This window comes from Panthera leo, chromosome A1 (genome assembly GCF_018350215.1).
Source record: "Panthera leo isolate Ple1 chromosome A1, P.leo_Ple1_pat1.1, whole genome shotgun sequence".
NCBI lineage: Eukaryota > Metazoa > Chordata > Mammalia > Carnivora > Felidae > Panthera > Panthera leo.
In genome coordinates, this window is record NC_056679.1 from 82,794,472 (window position 1) to 82,816,124 (window position 21,653).

Genomic DNA, 21,653 nt, shown 5'->3' on the forward strand with positions numbered 1-21,653 from the left:
CACCTCCCTAGAGGGAATACCAAACAAACTTTCAGGTGTAGCTGTCCTGAGGGAAGAATGTACTGTTGTAGGCAGTGTGCACTGACCCTGACTTAGAGTCCTGGAAATTGGTCACCTGAATTGTTGTGTGTGAGTAGCACATATCTTCTGAAGAAACACCCACTCCACACACACACACACACACACACACACACACACACACACATCACAGAGAAACATCCACCACCCTCATACACAAAAAACACACCAGCTAAATGGTCTACGTGCTGTCCATACCTGTAGAACAAGGGTTTTGTTTTACCGTACAATCCGTTTTCCTCACAAAACCCCATCTGCCACTCCCAGCAGGAACCCAGAAATCAGGGATTCTCTCCAGACCAAAACAGATGAGAAAGCCTCACCCTCAGAGTCATCGAGAGTCTTTCTCAAGAAGTTTCCAATTCCAGAATATATACCATGAACGTTTACTGTGGCTTCACCCTGTAATTACAGAATAGGCAACAGTATGAGGTTCACATCATACTGTGCACAGGGTTTACACATGGATTTTGTTCTCTTGGTGATGTTAGCAGCTAGTCGGGATGCAGGTTTTGAGTCAATGACTTCAAACAATCATACAAAGGTGACCTGTGAAAAGGCTTCCGTTTTCAAGGTCACATCTCCCAAGTCAGTTTAATCAGCACATACAAAATTCTTTTCCACAGAGGAAAATGATCTCCTGACAAATGCTGACTACCATACAGTTTCTCACTGGTGGTGTAATTATTACTTTTTTCCCTTAGGAAAATCACATCAGTTGGTGATAGAATCACAGGAAAAACCTTCAGCAGTAATAAATTGGATATAACCTCACAGATGGCCAAGCACAGATGTTCATATCTTAATTCCCTTGAAATCAAAGTAAAGCAATCGTGCTCTTTCAGGTACAGAAAATATCTTTACCTCAGGAAGAGTTATGGGTGCTTCCTCCACCTTTGTGCTGGGAAACTTTTGCATCAGGTCTTCAGGGGCAGCTAGGAAGAATCAGAGCAACCATCAAGACACTGGTGGGGCAGCTCAGGAACTAGTCAGAGGTTTTATTGATTGAACATGAGGCAAGCGTGTGCTTGTGGGTGAAGAGTAATTATGGACTGTGCTGCAGCTGGGCATTCTCTAGGGGGACCAAGGATGGCACAGAAAAGGAGCAGGGAACAAATGGGTTACAGGGGGTTTGTCTTTCCAGCAGAGACGATCCTGAGGGAGATGAGATAGTTAATGAAAGTCGTGGAAAGCCTGAAGTGCCTTGCATGTCAAGATTGAGTCTCCTGGCCTCTCTTGATTGTTTGAAGGTCAGCCCATTTATCACTGTCTGCCTCTTTGAAAATCTGTTCTTCTGCCAGAATCCCCATCGTGTATTTACTAGGATTTTGTATTCATCATGTCTACTTTGGAATTTGTCCTTGACGAAATGCAACTTTAAATGTGAAGGTGTATTTCATCCTAGGAAAAGAATCCTCTTAGATTTCCTCATGAATCATTTTGTCATAAAGATTATTACATCTAGAAGCCTTGAAAATACTGACATCCCATCATGTGAAAGGAAACACTATTGATCCCCTTGCTATACTCCTCCCAATTTTCTTTGGTCTGTAAGATGTACGTGTGTCCAGGGTGTCAGTGCTGTCCTTCATGGCCCATGCCATCCAACAAATGACAAGTTCCTTGTGGAGGTGAGGTCTGAAATGAGCACTGAAAACGTCTACCATTGCCATGCAGGAGGTTTGAAATAAAAGTGCTAGACACGTAGCTTACTACCCAGTTTTATTTTGAGTTCCTGTTTCAGAATGGCCTATGGGTGTGTGCTTACAGTTTTGTGGTATTTCTTTCCTTTTGTGTTCATGGTTATTTCTTTAGTTTGAGAAAGTGCATGAGATGGGGAAGATCAGAGACAATGAGAGACAGCATCCCAAGCAGGCTTCGTGCTGTCAGCATAGAGTTTGACGTAGGACTTGATCTCCAGAAACTTGACAACATAACCTGGACCGAAATAGTAAGACGCTGAACCAACTGTGCCACACAAGAGCCCACAGAATTGGAGCACTTTTAATGCTTATGGTAATGTTATCAAATACACTAAATTGTCTCTCTTCCTTTTCTGCTATTGGCTATGTGTAAGCAATGACCCCAGCTATGAGAGATGTGGACTTGCACTGTGCTCCATGCAGCATCACACTTTCCAGAATCTCTGGGCTGACCACAAGAATGTGGTCCTTTTATGTGCATTTGAGACAACGACATGCCCAAATCATCTGCGCCTACTTCTCTGCCCTGCTTATGTGACTACTTAGGACACTGTGTAAGTTTAGGAGGTGATTGGGTCTTGTAGAGTCTAGCACTTCCAGTCAGCTACACATTGCTAAAATTCCTTTCCTCTGTGACTAATGGTGCCATGGCTTAGTGCTAGATGTATATTAGTAGTCCAGAGCAACTGAGGACTGACTCCTGGGTTCAGAACTGGGCTCTCCATGTAATAGGGCAAGTTTTAGGGTCATAAAACAAACATGGTCATAGTGCTTTACTGGACATCTCTCTCAGTACACCTTAACCATCATTCCCAGGAGGAACACAGACACAGGACGCAACCTACTTTATCCCTTAGAGTTTTCCACAAAGACTGATTTTCCTAAATATGAACACTTTTCCTTTGCCCCAGCATCGATCTGTAGTTGAGAAAATAAAACACGATGAAGATCACACCATCCTATACATTTTGGCATAGGTCTTTCATTTGGTGAAGATCAGGAGATAAAACACTATGTACAGTGGTTGAGTTATTTCCCACCCCCAAGTTAAGGAAGACACATGTAAAGATTTTGAGCTTGTTATGCCAGATGTGTCAAGTTCATTCTTATCATCAAATCCTAAATTCTTTTTAGTAGGAACATGTCCTGCTGAGGAAAGTGTTCACTTGCATATAGTTTGAAACAGGTGCTCTCACGTTTTATTGCCCCTTTGTACTTGCTGTCACTGGGTAATAGACTTTCACTCAGCATTCCCCCAAGCAAAGAAACTGCATATCTCATAATTAAGGTTCATTGTCAGATTTACCTCTCTCCATTGGATTGAAGAGGTAATAAAGGAAGTAACACTTCTCATAGAAAGTGAAGTGAGCTTACCTTGGAAAGAGATGGGACCACTTCCTCTGCCCTGTCTCCGGGAAGGTCCTCAGATGGCTCCTCTCTGGCATCTAGGAGGACACAGAGCAGCTGTCAGGACATTGGTTGTGCTGATCAGGAATGACTCAGGGAGATTTGCTTGAGTGGACATGGAGCCACAGTGCATGCATGTGATTCCTGAACAAACAAGGCCTGACCTGCTGATGATCCAATGTCCTTGGTGGACAAAGAGGAGCAGGAAGGAAATGAGATAGAGAGCCTTTGATTTCAAGCCAAAGGGTTCTACTCAATGTGAAATCATCAGTCTCAAATAGGAAAATGCTCAATGCACACTGTGTTTCAGTGATGGAGTCCGCTCACTTGTCCTGCCCACTGGAAAGGGCCATTTCAGCTTCCTGGCCTGCATATATGCCGCTAGCGAATTTGTCTTCTATCCTTCTGCGTTATTAGGTTTGTACAGGATGAAATACACATTAATTTGATCCTTCTATGATGCTACAAGTACACATTGGGTGGCATTCTTTACAAGAATAATGCTGTGGACTCAGCACTAACATCTACTTCCAAGACTTTTCCATTCTATTGTAAATAACTTCTCTCTCTCTTTCCACTGCTGCAGCCATCCTACCTTCTCCTTTCTGAGTCTACAAATTTGTCTACTCTAGTTTCCTCATAGAGTTGTATGTCTTTCCAGGTGTGTCTTCTTTCAAAGAGCGTATTACTTATTCAAAGTTCATGCATTTTTTAGCATATGGTAAAATTTATGATATTTTATGTTTGAATAATTTTCCATTGACTGCACGGATCATATGTTATTTACACTCTCATCACTTGATGGACTTTTGGGTGGTGTCTCTATGTCAACTGGAAAATCTGCTGCCATGAATATTTGGTGCACAATTTCTGTCAGTTACTGTAATGGGGATACTTGTAATTCTGCATTTGTCAGTCGCATAGAACCCTGAAGCACATAGAAGGTCTTTCAACATAAACTGTGTTTTGACTTCATAAGAAGTATGTATGTTCTTTCCTGAATTGTGATATATGTAATACCCTCATGTAAGATGTTGTGAATGGGGGAAAGTGGAGGGGTGGTATATTGGAACTTGCTGTATTATGTGTTAAAAGTTTATGTTTTAAAAAAATTTTTTTTTAAATTTTTTTCTTTTTTTTTAATGTTTATTTATTTTTGAGACAGAGACAAAGACAGAGCGTGAGTGGGGGAGGGGCAGAGAGAGAGGGAGACACAGAATCCTAAACAGGCTCCAGGCTCTGAGCTGTCAGCACAGAGCCCGACGCGGGGCTTGAACTCACGGAGTGTGAGATCATGACCTGAGCCAAAGTCAGACGCTTAACTGACTGAGCCACCCAGGTGCCCCAAAAGTTTATGTTAAGTGAACATGTTGCTAATCATATCTACTATTTTTAAAAAATCGGAAAACACTGTTTCATGGGGAGACCTAGATTGATCTCTGTTCAAAAGGTAGCTAACGTGTATACATTCAGGTACTAGACACTTGTGTACCATTCAACATGGATCCTTCATTGATATAGAAATGTTTCTTAATTTCTATAGTTATTGTAGTATGATTGACTCAAAGAGTTTAAATTTTTAGCCTTGAAATTGCTGAAATGCCTGCCTCGACATTTTATACTGTTCTGAAAGTACAGGACAATGAATGAAAAGAATTATTCTTAACTTAATGAGTAAATTTCCACGGTACCTTCCTCTGGTACAGGAAGATGGTGCACCCTGGTGTGCGACCAGAAGCAGTCTCTTTTCTTTATGGATATTGTTGTCCTGGGTGGCACATCTTGTGCTTCATGTCCACAGCAATTTCCTGGGCAATGCAGAGAAATAGTAAGGTTGGCATCTTGATGGAAGAAGACCATAGAACAATTTGTCATGCTTTTCTCGTAGTTCATCCTTCCACTCTCCCTGCTCACCAGCTGCCTGACAAATCTCATGCATCAAAAATGGACTTAGAAAAATGTTGAGCTTTGGTTTGCACCTCAAACGGTTCACAGCCAAGTTTGGAGGGCCAATCCTGTTATTTAGCAGAGACATTAATAGAAATGCGGTAAAGCACAGTCACCACACTTGATGGCCAGGGTTGACATCACAATAAGAATCTACACATACCTGACAGAGGTAAGAGAGGGCTCTGTTCCTCAGTTTCCTGTTCTCACATGTGAACGTGTTAAGATGCTGTGCTCATTCATGTGCTCTGATGGGGCTAAAAGTGATGTACTACAAGTGAAACCTCGAGAACAACAAATGTTGGGTGCTTTACAATTTCTCTGTTAAGTGTTCAGTTACTGCATGTCTACAGGAGGAGTTAGGCACATGATAATGGTTGACTCCAGAGAGGATACTTGGAGGGCTGCACCATGTTGGAGTGTGGAAGCTCACTGTTTCGCCTTCCCACGGTAGTGATTCTCTACAGCTCAGAGAATACATGTATTATCTACTCTTATCATCCCCGTGTCAGTACTGTTGGGAGGGCAAGCAGAGGCTGTCACCAATATTTCACAGTGGCTGACAAAGAAATTTAGGGACACGAAGTGACCTGATTGGAGAGTCCACCATGATGTATGACATATCCTGGAGAGCAAGTTAGTTACGTCTCTGGTTCAGAGATCGCTGACCACCTGAGACCTGCCCAGGGTCTGTGAGGAAGTGCTTTGTACCTCTGAATCAGGAACTGTCCTCACTTACAGACATCCTCCTGTCCCAAGATTCTGTGGGAGACAGTGGGTGCCAGGTGGGAGGGGCCTGTGCTACGGAAATAATCTGCATCCTACCCCAGCCTCCTGCTTTCAGTTTCAGTCCATGACAGAAAATATGGTACAGTTTTTCCAAATGAAGATCCAATGGAAGACCAGGGAAGTGTACCTTTAGCCATCCCCCCCAGCTTTTCAGAAAGTCAGCTCACTCACCTAGGGCATTCCCAATAGCTATTTGAACATTCACATGGACCAGTGGTCTGCTTGGCCCCAAAGATGATTCAATATTTGGGCCATTCCAAACAAACTGCCACACTAGGACTCAGACAAGAATTTGCTTCCCTTCAACTGACCAATCCTGATGAGAAGTTTGTAGGGATGAACAGGAAAGTTACCATCTGTGCTGGGGCTTGCTGATTGAATGAATGAAGTTTATGATGCTCAGAGTGTTACTATTGATCTGAGGAAAATCCTAAGGGGCCTGGAATAAGGTCTGGCCTAGAGCCACTGGCTTGGATGCAGTGGCTGCAGTGAACACCTCCTTGCTCCTTCCTTCCTCTCCCACATCTAGTCTTTATTTTTAGGTCTCTTTATCCTATCTGGACACTGTAGGTGTACAGTTCAGACTCCTGTCTGTTTTTAGAGCGTCTCCTCCTTGTGCCCAGCCTGGAGACCCCACCTGAGGTCTCCCTTTGACTGTTATCAGGCAGTCCGTTACTAAGTTGCCAAACATTGCCAAACATTTATTCCACCCACCCAATGGCATGTTCCCTTCTCCTTTGCCCTCAGGCATCACCCAGACAGCTCGTGGTCCCTTCCATACCAGCCCAGGACAATACCCAAGAAATCCTAGTTTCTTTCCATATAAAAGTGTCACGATTTAGACTACTCATATTTACGTTCAGAATTTGACATCTGCATTCAGAAGAGTTGAGCTCCAATTCCCTTCCCTGTCATGTCTGTTGCTGGGGTGGAATCAAGATTCTCCTGACCCAATGAGAGCAGTGTGGGTGTGTTCTCTGTGTGTGTACTCAGTAAGACTGTGTACACAATGGGAATTCAGAAATAGTTTTCTGTATTGAGGAAGATCTTTATGAAAGCCAGCTCCGTGGAAAAATCAAACGTAGAACTTAAGTTTTACAGCAAAATAAGATAGTACATTCATAGAACTCAGTTGACAAATTAGGGGTGGAGGTGAACAGCAAGAGAAAATTTCAGTGGCAAATAGCCTACTTGAAAGAACAGAATTCAGAAAATGAGTAGGAACATACCTAAAGAACAACAATTCACATTTCCCATCATGGGGGAACTTCTCACCAGTGACCAAACTGCAACAGCTCAGCTCACACAGTGACAATTGGAATGGAAGCAAAGGTGCATCATCACATCTCCATGGTGATGGGTCATCAGACAACTTTCAGAGTGAAGGCACCTCTACATTCTGTGGTTCCAGCTTGCTCCTGTCTCGCCTAGTGTATGTCCTCATGGGCAAGTGGGCCATTTAAGACGGTATGTTTTGTTTTCAAACATGATTCCTATCCCACACCATATTATTCTCTGTGAAAACAGGGATAACAGAAAAAAAAAAAAGAAAAAAAAAGAAAGAAAAAGTCCTGCTTTCTAATGGAGTTAATGGTGAAATTTTCAGTGTGGGGAGGAATAAATGGAATATGTTCAGAATACAAAGATATTCCTTTCTTGAGTAGAAATCCCAGCTCATCCCATTTCTGATATTCCTCATTGATGGGACAAATTTAGACAAAACAATTCACATTTGTTCTAGAGAGAAAATGAGCATCAGTAGGAATTCAATTTTAAAAAATTATAATACTTTCTCAAAACATAACTATCAAGTTATATCTTATCATCATCCTATATTACATATGTTTACACTGTATACAACAAAATCTTTACACTTAGTTAACTCTTCTGAGCTCCTTGAATATTGTCACTGTTGCAATACATATACAGTGAGCAATTAATAAAGTAAGACTCAGAATATTCCCATCCAAGTGTTCAGTAAAAACATAATCAAGGCTATTTTTGTCTCAATGTAGTTATAAATGTGTTTATTGATTTCTTTGTTCATTTCCATGTGTATTTACCTAATTTATTTGGAGAGCTTGAGATGGGGAGAGGGTGTGAGGTAGAGAGAGAGAGGGAGAAACAAAAGCATGCTTCATGCTAGCATGGAGGTCAATGTGGGGCACTAGGGAGACCCTGAGAAGGCCAGGATTTGTGCAGGGTCACACTCATGGTCAGGGGCAGGAGCCTGGCCTCAACCCAACCCTGTGTCCTCAACGCTGAGGCACTGGCTGCGCCCAGGCCTCCTGGGGGCTTTTGGTGAGGTGTGTTGGTGTCACTGTATGGACAGGGTATGGGGTGGAGTGGAGCCCTTCTGCAGCCTGAGGGCATGGTTCTCGCATGAGGAAGAAGCCTGGTAAGGGGAACCCAGGCAGTGACCACACTTCCTTGACAACAGAACACAACAGAATTCACAACCCGGTAACCAGGCACCCACATTCTGGAGACAGCGTCTTGCTTGGCTTATTTGTTTGGAAACCTGCACATAAGCAACATGCTTTCCTGCTGTGTGCCCATGTCACAAGGCTATCAGCTCAGGAGAGCCAACAGTGACACTGTTTCCCAATCTTGGAGACAGTGTGTCATGTCTCACACTGGGTGCCTCTGGATTCTAGCTTGGAAAGACCCAAAGGTAACAGAGAGAGTCCCAGATCTGGCCAGTCAAGCCTGATACCTCTTTTACTGACCTGTGTGGCCCCACTTCCCCTCCCCATGTGTGTGTCTATGTGTGGAAGGAAGGGTCATGTGTGGCAGGCCCACCTGAGGAGATACAGTCTGATAAAGGGTCAGATGCCCGGTGGATGGTCATGCTCACAACCCAGGTTAAGGCTGGCTGAGAGGGACAGGGTGCTATGGGGCTTCCCTCGTGTCCCCAAGGTTCATCCTGAGACCTGAAGTTGTATGTCACTGCATCCTGGGTGCAGGGCTGTAGACAGGTTAGTTATCTGGGAGCATCCGTGGGAGAAGGCAGAAGGACCCTGACGATGGCTGAGCAGGTCTGTGATACCTCTGGGACAGCGGCTATTCAGTGCCTTTGCAGAAGACTACAGATAAGATCAGGGATTGGCTGGCAGACCCGTGCTCCGTCTACCCTGTTGAGGTGCCCATGTGTCCAACCTCCCAGGAGGGCCACTCTGGACACAGGGAGAAAGTGACCAATGGGGAGTCTCCAGAAACAAGGGCTGACCCTAGCCCTGTTCCTGCTCCTGCCCCCAGCCCTCCCACAGTTCCTGCCCCTGGCCTTGCTCCTGCCCCTTTGGTGCCGCTGCCCCTGCCTCTGCCCTTGGTCCTGTTCTTGCCTTGCCCCTGCTCCTGCTCCTGCCTCTGCCCCAGTCCCTGCTCCTGCCCCTGTTCTTGCTCTTTCCCCTGACCTTTTCCCTGTCACTGCCCCCACCAGGATCCCAGAGACATTGTGAGCCCCCACAGCCCCATGGGGACACCCAGTTGTAGGATGACCCTTAGTTCAATCACCCAAGCCCAACACCTCTCCCTATTTGTGCTTTCTTCCCCTAGGATGTCCACATCCAAATCTTCATATCTCTAATATGAGTACAATAGTTTATGTGTCAATTGTAGAAGAAAGATTAATAATTATCTGATTTTAAAGTGAGATCATTCTGAATTATTAGGATAAGCCCAATGTAAATATGATGGTCCCTAAGTGTGGAAGGAGGAAGAAGAAAGGGTCACAATTCCTAATGGGAACCTCACCTGGACATTATTTTTCCCAAATATTTGATTGACAATTCTTTACCATTAACATAAAATATACAACAGTGCAACTATACAAACACTTGTGCATTCTTTTTATGACTATTAGTATTCTTGGTGCTGAATATGAGACAGGATAATTCAGAACAGAAAGTAAAAAAAAATGCATGTACCATAGCAGTGTGAGAAATGGATACATTATCTTGACATGAAGTTGAATATGTTGCGTGAAATCTATCTCTCCCTCTCTCTGTCTTTCCCTCTTTCTCTCTCTCTCTCCCTAGTTAGTGATAAATAGGTGATGGATATAGATTGATAGATAGATAACATACAGATTTCAGATACATATGTACATATGTAAAATACTCACATACTCAAATTGGATGTACAAATAATGTTGAGAATGTATTTCTAAGACAACACAGCTTTTCTGACAAATTGGATGAAATACATTTGAGTAAAATAAAAACTGTGATATGGTGATGACTTTGCCAACAATGTAAATCACATTAATGTTGTGAGGTCTTGTTTTTCAGATACACAAAATATGTTTTTTCTTGGTGCCTATGATAAACATATTTTCCATTTACATTACTATTAAACTATGCCAACTTTTACAAATAGGCATTAGAATCAGCCAACCCAGTCCTCCTTCTCTTCCATACCTTCATACTCCTGCATCACAGGCCTAAACCCATTGACCTTATGATTGGTCACTTCGCCCTTGTCCACATAACGAAACAATTGACTATACTGTTTATGATGTCTACAGATCTGATTGAAATATTAAACTTTTGGAATATTTCAAGTGTAAGGCTTTATTCTGCAAAGACACTTGGTCTGTCTATGAGCACCACCTGCCTCCTGAGCATCCTCTAGGCCATCATCATCATCATCCCCAGCACCCCCTGGTTGGTCAGATTTAAACAGAAATTCACAGGGGCGCCTGGGTGGCTCTGTCTGTTAACTGTCTGGCTTCGTCTCAGGTCATGATCTCATGGTCCATGAGTTCAAGCTCCACATCGGATTCTGTGCTGACAGCTCAGAGCCTGGAGCCTGCTCCAGTTTCTGTGTCTCCCTCTCTCTCTTCCCCTCCCCTGCTATTGCTCTGTATCTGTCTCTCTCAAAAATAAATAAGGATTAAAAACTCTTTAACAGAAATTCACAAAGTACATCTTTCATTCTTTTATCATCCAATTGCTTCTGTTTGTCTCTCAATAATAACTGTATCTTCCATACTTCTGCTTCTAACGTGACCCAGAGGAATCTACTGCATGTCAGTAAATACTGTCCATTTTACCACATAAGCTTCATCATCAGGTGCTGTTTTTCATTTTGACATTATCCAGGGATTTTTTCTTCATAGGAGTCAGGCTGCTCTCAAGTGCATACATGGTGGCCTTCTTGTCCAGGCATCAGAGGCAGTGCCAACACCTTCACAGCACCAGCCTCTCCTCAAGAGTCTCCCCAGAGACAAGGGTCACCCATACCGTCCTGTTGTTTGTGAGTTTCTTTGTGGCCATGTACTGGGTGGACGACATCATTTCCTTCTCCGCAACTCTGTTATGGACATAAGATAGAGTCATCCTGGATTTTCAGAAGCTTGTGTCCAATGTCTATGCCACTATCAGTGCATTGGTGTTAATTTGTTCTGATAAAAGAAAAAAAAATGTGTTTCAAAAGTGTAGGAAAATGACAGTCAATTTACAATTATTTATTCATGAAGTAATTAACTTGAAAATTGGTTCTTTTCCTTTAATCAAATGTCAGATTATTTGTTTATGTAACATTTAAACTGTAGTTTTAATTTAAAGGTAATTTAAAATTATATTTTGGGGGGTACCTGGGTGGCTCAGTCAGTTGAGCATTGGCTTCAGCTCTTGTTATGATCTCACACTTTGTGAGTTACAGCCTCATATTGGCCTCAGCTTCTGTCAGCCTGTCAGACTGCTAGCAAGGTGCAGTGTTTGGATATTGTGTCCCTCTGTCTTCCCCTCCCCAACTTGCGCTCTCCCCAAAATGAATAAATATTTATAAAAATAGTATCAGGAGTTCTGGGTGGCTCAGTGGGTGTTAGCGTCTGATTCTTGATTTCCTTTCAGGTCATAATCTCATAGTTCATGTGTTCCCATTGGGCTATGTGCTGACAGTGCAGAGCCTGCTTAGAATTCTTTCTTTCCCCTCTATCTGCCCCTCCCCACACTCTGGTGCTCTCTCTCTCTCTCAATATACATAAATTAGGGGCTCCTGGGTGACTCAGTGGCTTAAGAAGCCAACTTGAGCTCAGGTCATGATCTCATGTTCTATGAGTTCAAGCCCCACATCAGGCTCTCTGCTGACAGCACAGAGCTTGCTTTGGATTCTGTGTCTCCTTCCGTCTCCCTCTCCTTCTCTCCTGATTGAGCTCTCTCTCTCTCAAAAATAAACACTAAAAAGTTAAAATAAATACATAAACTTAAAAAATTAAATAAAACAAAAAATATCTTAATTTATCTAAATATTTTGAAACCTGTGATGTGAAGGAGCCTCCAGTTTGTTTAGTTTACCATTCAGGAAGATTAGATATTCCTATGCATTTACAATTCCTGTCTCTTTCACTTTAATTCTCAAACTCCCTTTAGGAAAATTGTCTCTTGTACAAGAAAATTACACTCTAAATTATTATTGTGAATTAGTACAATGTTAGTATTACCTATTGGTTATGCAGTATTTTTAAACTTAAATTTACTCTTATTCAAGAGACTTAGCTATGTATCCAATTTTACTTAGCAACAATTTCTCTCTGCCCTCTTTATACTTACTTCTCTGTGTTCTGGCTTCTATTAAGGCTGCAGAGATTTTACCCTCACCTTTGTAGTTTTTCTCTATTTTATCTTTCATTGGTTTTAGACCTCTCCCCGCTTTTCTCAGTGCTTTTACATTTTTTTTTTTGCTTTTCTTTTTTTTTTCTTTTTTTAATTTAAATTCTTGTTAGTTAACATACAGTGTAATATTAGTTTCAGAGACACAAAATAGTGACTCAACACTTCCATACATCACCCCCTGCTCATCAAGACAAGTGCACTTTTTAATCCTCATCACCCTTTTAACACAGCATCCACCCATCTCCCCCCTGGGAACCATCAGTGTGTTCTTTATACTTATGAGTCTGTTTGTTGGTTTGCCTCTCTCTCTCTTTTTTCCCCCTTTGTTTGTTTTGTTTCTTGAATTCCACATTTCAGTGAAGTCATATGGTATTTGTCTTTCTCTGACTGACTTATTTCACTTAGCATTATCCTCTCTAGCTCCATCCATGTTATTGAGATTAAAATGTTTTTGATGGCTGAATAATATTCCGTTGCATACATATATGTCACTTCTTTTTTATCCATTCATCAGCTGATGGACACTTGGGCTCTTTCCATAGTTTGGCTATTGTTAGATATGCTGCTATAAACATCAGGGTGCATGTATCCCTTTGAATTAGTATTTTTTTATCCTTTAGATATTTCATTTTCTTTCCTGTTATTCAGTTTGGTTAATATTTTACGTGAGTAATTTTAATACATTTTTGTTACAATGAATTTCTGATTTGCAACGTTATTGTCTAATTTTGAATTTATAAATTTATTAATCTTTTCTTTAATTTTATTTTCTTATTTTTATATACTCTAGTGAACCAACTTTTTTCTTCTCATTTTGATCTTCCTACATCTGTAGTGAAAAGTGAGTTCCTCATAATACTCCAGTCTTTAATGTGCTTGGTTGCAATATTGCTTCTCAAGATTCTAGCTATTATATCTTTCATCAACTTAGATGAATTTTAAACTTTTAAAATTTATTATTTAAATTTAAGTTCATTAACATACACTATAATATTGGTTTAAAATGCATAACCCAGTGAATAACCACTTACATGCAACACCCAATGCTCATCCCAACAAGTGTCCTCCTTAATGCCCATCACCCTGCTGCCCCATCATTCACACAGCTCCCCTACAGCAACTCTCAGTTTGTTCTCTGTGTTTGTCTCTTATGGTTTGCCTCCCTCCCTGTTTTTCTCTTATTTTTTCCCTTTCCCTATGTTCATGTGTTTAGTTTCTAAAATTCCACATATGAGGGAAATCATGTATTTGTCATTCTTTGCCTGACATATTTTGCGTATCATAATACCTTGTAGTTCCATCCACATTGTTGCAAATGGCAAGATTTCACTCCTTTTCATCAATGAGCAGTATTTCACACTGCTCTCTCTCTCTGTGTCTCTCTCTCTCTCTCACACACACACACACACACACCCACAAATCACCTTTTCTTTATCCATTCACCATTTGATGGATTTGGACTCTTTCCATAATTTGGATATTGTTGATGGCACTGCTATAAACATTGGTGAGCATATGCCCCATCATAACAGCTTTTTGGTATCATTTGAATAAATCCCTAGTAGTGCAATTGATGGGCCACCAGGGTACTTCTATTTTTAATTTTCTAAGGAAACTGAATACTGTTTATCAGAGTGCTGCATCAGTTTCCCTTCCCACCAACAGTGCAAAAATATTCCCCTTTCTTTCCCACCTTGACAACATCTGTTTTTTCCTGAGTTGTTAATTTAAGACATTTTTTTTTCAGGTGTGACATGATACCTCATTGTGGTTTCAATTTGTATTTCCTTGATGATGAATGATGTTGAGCTTCTTTTCATGTGAGCATTAGCTCTCTGGATGTCTTCTTTGGAAAAGTGTTTATCCATGTCTTCTACCCATTTATTCAATGGATTGTTGTGCTTTTATTTTTTTGTTTGTTTGTTTTTAATTTCTGGGGGTGTCTGATAAGTTCTTTATAGATTTTGGATACAAACTCTTTATCAGATGTGTTATTTGCAAATATCTTGTCCCATTCAGTTTACTTTTTTTTTTTTAGCAGAAGTGTAAATTTGTTTAATACTTATGGAAAACAATTGATAATTGGCAATATTGATAAATGTAATGTCCCCTCTGGCCTAGAAATTCCATTTTAAAAATTTTACCATAAAGATCTATCAGCACACACACATGAAATTACATTGATTTCAGCTATTTGTAAAAGCAAAAGATTGGAAACAACCCAGATACCAGATGTCCACGCACAAAACTGACTATGGTACATTCATATAGTAGGATAGTATGCAACTATTAAAAAGCATGAAGATGTATACCAAATACTTTTTTTTCAACATATGAAATTTATTGTCAAATTGGTTTCCATACAACACCCAGTGCTCATCCCAAAAGGTGCCCTCCTCAATACCCATCACCCACCTTCCTCTCCCTTTATTTTTGCTGATTGTTTCCTTTGTTGTGCAGAAGCTTTTTATCTTGATGAAGTCCCAATAGTTCATTTTTGCTTTTATTTTTCTTGCCTCCAGTGACATGTCTAGTAAGAAGTTGCTGTAGCTGAGGTCAAAGACATTGTTGCATGTGTTCTCTTCTAGGATTTTGATGGTTTCGCGTCTCAAATTTTGTTCTTTCATCCATTTTGAATTTATTTTTGTGCATGGTGTAAGAAAGTGATCCAGTTTCATTTTGCTGCATTTCGCTGTACAGTTTTCTCAAAAACATTTGCTGAGGAGATTTTTTTAATCTTTATTTATTTTTCAGAGAGAGAGACAGTGCACAAGTTGGGGGAGGGGCACAGAGACATAGAGACAGAATCTGAAGCAGGCTCTGGGCTCTGAGCTGGGCTCTGAGACCCTGATGTGGGGCTGGAACTCACGAAAGGTGAGATCATGACCTGAGCCAGTGTTAGATTCATAAACGACTGACTCACCAAGACACCCAAGACTGTTTTTTTCTTCCATTGGATAATCTTTCCTGCCTTCTTGACGATGAGCTTACTATATAGTTGAGGGTCCATATCTGAGTATTGTATTCAGTTTCAGTAATCAATCTGTTTTTGTTCCAGTACCATACTGTTTTCATGACTTCAGCTTTGGAATATAGCTTGAAATCCAGAATTGTAATGCCTCCAGTTTTATTTTTTAGGATTTCTTTCGCTATTCAGGGTCTTTTGTGGTTCCATACAAAGTATGATTGTGTGATCTAACTCTGCATAGAATGCTGGTGGTATTTTGTTAAGGGTAGCATGAAATGTGTAGGTTGATTTGGGTAGTCGTTTTCAGATTGATTTGGGTAGTATTGTTCAGAGTATACACCTCTTTAGTTAGGTTTATTCCTAAGAATCATATGTTTTCTGTTGCAATTGTAAATGGGGTTGATTCCTAGATTTATTTTTCTGTTGTTTTGTTATGTTGTATAGAATTGCAACATATTTCTGCACATTGATTTTATATCTTGCAACTTTGATGAATTTGTGGATTAGTTCTAGAAATTTTTTGGTGGAGATCTTTTGTGTTTTGAATATAGAGTAGCATGTCATTTACACATAATGAAATTTTGATTTTTCCTTGCCAATTTGTATGCCCCTTATTTCTTTTTGTTGTCTGATTGCTGAGGTTAAGACTTCTACTACTTATTAATTAGTAATGGTGAGTGTGGGCATCCTTATCTTGTTCCTGACCATAGGAGAAAGGCTCTTGGCTTTTCCCCAATGAAGGTGAAATTAGCTGACGGTCTTTCATTCATTGTCTTTGTAATGTTGAGGTATGTTACATAAACCCCTACTTTGTTGAGTTTTTTTTTTTTTAATCAGGAATGGATGCTGTACTTTGTCAAATGCTTTTTGTGCATCTATTGACAAGATCATATCATTTTTATTCTTTCTTTTATGAATGTGGTTCTGTCACATTGAATGATCTGCAAATATTGAACCAGCCCTTCAGTCCAGGAATAAATCCCTGATCATGATGAATAATTATTTTAATGTACACTTGAATTCAATTTTGTAGTATCTTGTTGAGAATTTTTCCATACATGTTTATCAGGGGTATTGGCCTGTAATTCTCCTTTTTAGTGGGGGTCTTTGCCTGCCTTTGGAATCAAGGTCATATTGGCTTTATAGAATGAATTTGAAGTTTCTGTTCTGTGTCTATTTTTATGGAATAGTTTGAGAAGGATAGGATGCACTCTTCTTTATATATATATATATATATATATATATATATATATATATATATATATGGCAGTATTCCCCTGGGAATTGATCGGGCCCAGAACTTTTATTTGTTGAGAATTTTTTGAAACTGATTCAATTTCCTTGCTGGTTGTGGGTCTATTTAAATTTTCGATCTTTACTCTTTCAGTTTGCAAGTTGGTAAGTGTCTAGGAATTTGTTCATTTCTTCCACATTGCCCAGTTTTTTGGCATATACTTTTTCATAGTATACCCTTACAACTATAACAACTTTGTTATAATTAACTTTAAACTTTATCCTTGTCATAACTGCATTTATGTTTCTGTATCAAACACCATGGGTTACTTCACTGGTGACTTTATCCTATAAACAACCAAAGAGGCTGCATATGCATGACTTGTACTCTAAGACATTCTGTAAATATCAAAATTGCAGAGAAATGAAAATATCAATGATTGCCCACCTTTACAAGAAGAAACAGTGTTGAATATTTGGAATACAGGGGACTTTTAGGACAACAGGGACACTGTGTAAGATTCCAAAATGGTGCCTAGAAATAACTATCCATTTCTCCAAACCCACACAATGTGCAACACCAGAAGGGCACAATAATGTAAACTCTGGAATTTGGGTGATTATGATGTGTCAAAGTATGTTAAGCAATTGTAACAAATTGTGCTACTCCAGTAGAGGATGGGTATATGGAGGAGGCTATGCTTGTGTGGAAACAGAGTATATCTGTAGCTTTATCTCAAATTTTCTGCAAAAAAATAATTTGAAAATTTGAAATGTTTACAAAACATAAGAGTCACTACATAATCAAAGTGAACAAAAGTCTATTTGCACCACTTTCCACCCAATCATAAACAAGGTCATCAATGACAGTCCCAGAACTTTCTGGTTGCAAAATTAAAAAAAAATCCACCACCTAGGAATATAAACTAAGAAAAAATAGAACTATTAATGAATTCAAGAGCAGATTCTTTAAAAAGATTTTCAAAAATGATGAGGCAATTGGAAAATAGATAAAACTCAGAAATTGAGCTAGACTTCTCAAAAAAAGAGAAGACAACTAAGTGAAACCATAATGAATGGGGAGAAATAAGAACCGAGAACACACAAATGGAAATAATTATAAGATTATATTATTAAAATTATATGCAAACAAATTGAACACTACGGAATAAACTTATACATTATGAGAAACATATAATCTTCCAAACTGAATCAGGAAAAATATAGAACATTTGAACAGACCAATAATTTGTAATAAAATGAATCATCAAACAAAAAAATCTCCCAAAAAGCAAACTCCAGGGACTGCATTGAATGTGTAGATTGTTTAGGGTAACATAGATATTTTACCAATATTAGTTCTATCAATCCATGAGCATGGAATGTTTTTCCATTTCTTTGTGTCTTCTTCAATTTCTTTCATAAGGTTTCTATAATTTTCATGATACAGGGCTTTTACCTCTTTAGTTAGGTTTATTCCCAGGTATCTTATGTTTTTTGTTTTTGTTTTTTTTTTTTTGGTGCAATTGTAAATGGGATTTATTCCTTGATTTCAATTTCTGGTGCTTCATTATTGATGTATAGAAATTCAACCAATTGCTATACATTGATTTTATATCCTGTGACTTTGCTGAATTTATGTATCAGCTCTAGCCAATTTTCAGTGGATTTTTTTGAGTTTTCCCTATAGAGTATCATGTCATCTGTGAAGAGACAGAGTTTGACTTCTTCCTTGCTGATTTGGATCCTTTTGATTTCTTTTTGTTGTCTGATTCAGAGCTAAGACTTCCAGTACAATATTGAACAACAATGGTGAGAATGGACATCCCTGCCATGTTAAGATCTTGGGGAGAATGCTCTTAGTTTTTCCCCATTGAGGATGATATTAGCTGTGTGGCAGATATGAACAACTCAGGAAACCACAGCTGTTGTTGAGGATGCAGAGAAAGGGGAACTCCTTTGCACTTTTGGTGGGAATGTAAACTGGGGCAGTCACTCTGGAAAATAGTATGGAGCTACCTCAAAAAGTTAAAAATAGAACTCCTCTATGACACAGCAATTGCACCACTAGGTACTTACCCAAAGGATACAAAATGCTGATTTGAATGGGACCATGCAGCCCAATGTCTATAGCAGTTCTATAAACTATAGCCAAATTATGGAAATAGCTCAAATGTCCATCAACTGATGAATGGATAAAGATGTGATATATATAATACACACACACACACACACACACACACACACACACACACACACAATGGAATGCTACCCGGTAAAAACATCTAACATTTTCCTCTTCCCCTCTCCCATGGTCTTGTATTAAGTTTCTCAGGATCCACATAAGAGTGAAAACATATGGTATCTGTCTTTCTCTGTATGACTTATTTCACTTAGCATAACACTTTCCAGTTACATCCACGTTGTTATAAAAGGCCCAATTTCATTCTTTCTCATTGCCAGGTAGTATCTCAGCTGTGATTTGTTCAAGTACACCTTCAGCCCCTTTTTCTCTCTCTTCTTCTTCTGGAATTTCTTTGGTATGGGTATTGTTCCATTTGATTGCATCACTTATTTCACTAATTCTCCCCTCTTGATCCTGGATTTTTTTTTTATCTCTCTTTTTCTCAGCTTCCATTTTTCCATAATTCTACGTTCTATTTCATGTATTCTCTCCTCTGCCTCTACAATCCATGTTATGGCCATCACCATTTTATTTTGCACCTCATTTATAGCATTTTGTAACTCCTCATGACTATTTTTTAGTCCTTTGATATCTGTAGCTATAGATTCTCTGATGTGCTCTATGCTTTTTTTCAAGCCCAGTGATTAATTTTATGACTATTATTCTAAACTCTTGTTCTGTTGTATTGTTTAAATCGGTTTTGATCAATTTGTTATCTGTCACTACTTCCTGGAATTTCTTGTGAGGAGAATTTTTCCGTTTTGTAATTTTGGGTAGTCCTTGTGGTAGCTCCAAAGTACAGGGCATTTTCCTGTTGTCCAGAGAAACTTGTGTTGGTGGGCAGGGCCACAGTCAGACCCGATATCTGCCACCAGCCCACTGCTGGGGCCACAGTCAGGCTGTTGTGTACTTTATCTTCCCTTGTCCCAAGGGAAGGACTCACTGTGGAGTGGTGTGGCCTCTGTCTGGGCTGCTTGCACACTGTCAGGCTTGTGGTACTGCTTCTATGGAATCTGGCCCAGGGCATATTAGCCTGGGAGGATAAGCAAGTTGCACAGGGGCAGGAGGGGCAGGCTTAGCTAACTTTCCCATAGCTGGTGCCCTGTGGAAGGGGCTGTGTAGCTCTGGGAGAGGGCAGTCCTGTCAGAAGGAAGGATCCACAGAAATCTAGTGTTGGGTGTTTGTGTGGTGCAAGCAAGTTCAGTGATGGGAACTGTTTCCCTTTGGAATTTCGGATGGGGGATAGGAGAGGGAAATGGAGCTTTCCAGCACCTTTGTTCCCCCAGAGTTCTGTCCTTCTGGGCCTTAACAACTCTCCATCCTGGCATCCTCTGGCCCTCCTTGCTCTTCGAGAGCAGAAATGTTGACTTTTAACATTTCAGAAGTTAAGTCCCACTGGCTGTCAGAACTCATGCAATCTGGCTCCTTCTCTTTTGCCAACTAGACTTCAAGGGCTCCATTTGCCCAGCAGGCTGCCCCTCCAAAGCCCAGGCTCCCTCCTACCAGTCAATGTAGCAAACACCTCCTCTTTGCCCTTCCTACCATCTTCCAGTTTTAATACATACAGTATCATGTCATCTGCAAGTAGCGAAAGTTTGAATTTTTGACGATTTGGGTGTCTTTTATTTCCTTTTTCTGTCTGATTACTGAGGCTAGGACTTCCATTACTATGTTAAATTCCAATGGTGAGAGTGGACATCACTGTCTTATTTCTGACTGTGGAGGAAAAGCTCTCAGTTTTTTCCTTCCCATTGACGATCAAGTTAGTTGTGAGTCTTTCATACATGATCTTTCTACTGTGGAGGTATATTACCCATACTCCTACTTTACTGATGACTTTTCTCAAGAAATGACAGCAGTTTGTATACATTTTTTCTACGTAGTTTTAGAGGACCATATAGTTCTTATCCATTTTTAATTCATATTGTACATCACGTTGAAATTTGTGAATATTGAACCACGATTTCAGTCCAGGAATAAATACCACTTGAATGATTCTTTAAATGTACTGTTGGACGTCACTTGCCAGGGTCTTGTTGAGAATTCTTGCATCCATTTTCATTAGGGTTATTGCCCTGTATTATCTTTTCTAGTGGAGTATTTTCTGGTTTTGTATTCTTGCATTGAAAGGTAAAGATTGCCTTGTAGAATGAGTTTGGAAATTTCCTTCATTTCTATTTTTTTGGGGGGGAGCTGCTTGAGAAGAATGGGCATTAACACTTCTTTTAATGTTTGGTGTAATTCCCCTGGAAAACCATCTGGCTGAGGACTTGTTTGCTTGGGGCGTGGGGTTGATTACGAATTCAGTTTCTTTGTTGGTTATAAGTGTATTCAAGCTTTCTATTTCTTCCCGTTTCAGCTTTAGTAATGTGTATATTTCTAGGAATTATCCAATAATTCCAGATTGCCCAACTGGCTGGCACTAATTTTTCATAATATCCTTTTACAATTTGTTGCATTTCTGTGGTGTTCATGGTAATCTCTTCTTGCTCATTCGTGATTCTAATTATTTGGTTCCTTTCTCTTTTAGTTTTAGAAGTCTGGATGAGGGTTTATGAATTTTACTAATTTATTCAAAGAAACACCTCCTGTTTCATTGATCTGTTCTACTGATTATTTTTATTTTTTTCTATATCATTTATTTTAGTATAATTTTTATTATTTCCATTTTTTCTGCTAGCTTTCAGATGAATTTGTCGTGCTTTTTCTAGCTCTATGAGGCGTAA

The 21,653-nt window shown here is 39.8% G+C and overlaps 1 pseudogene; it reads left to right on the forward strand.

The window, feature by feature from the left end:
• The first annotated feature begins 10,243 nt into the window (after positions 1-10,243).
• On the forward strand, positions 10,244-21,653 carry LOC122229484 (annotated as a pseudogene).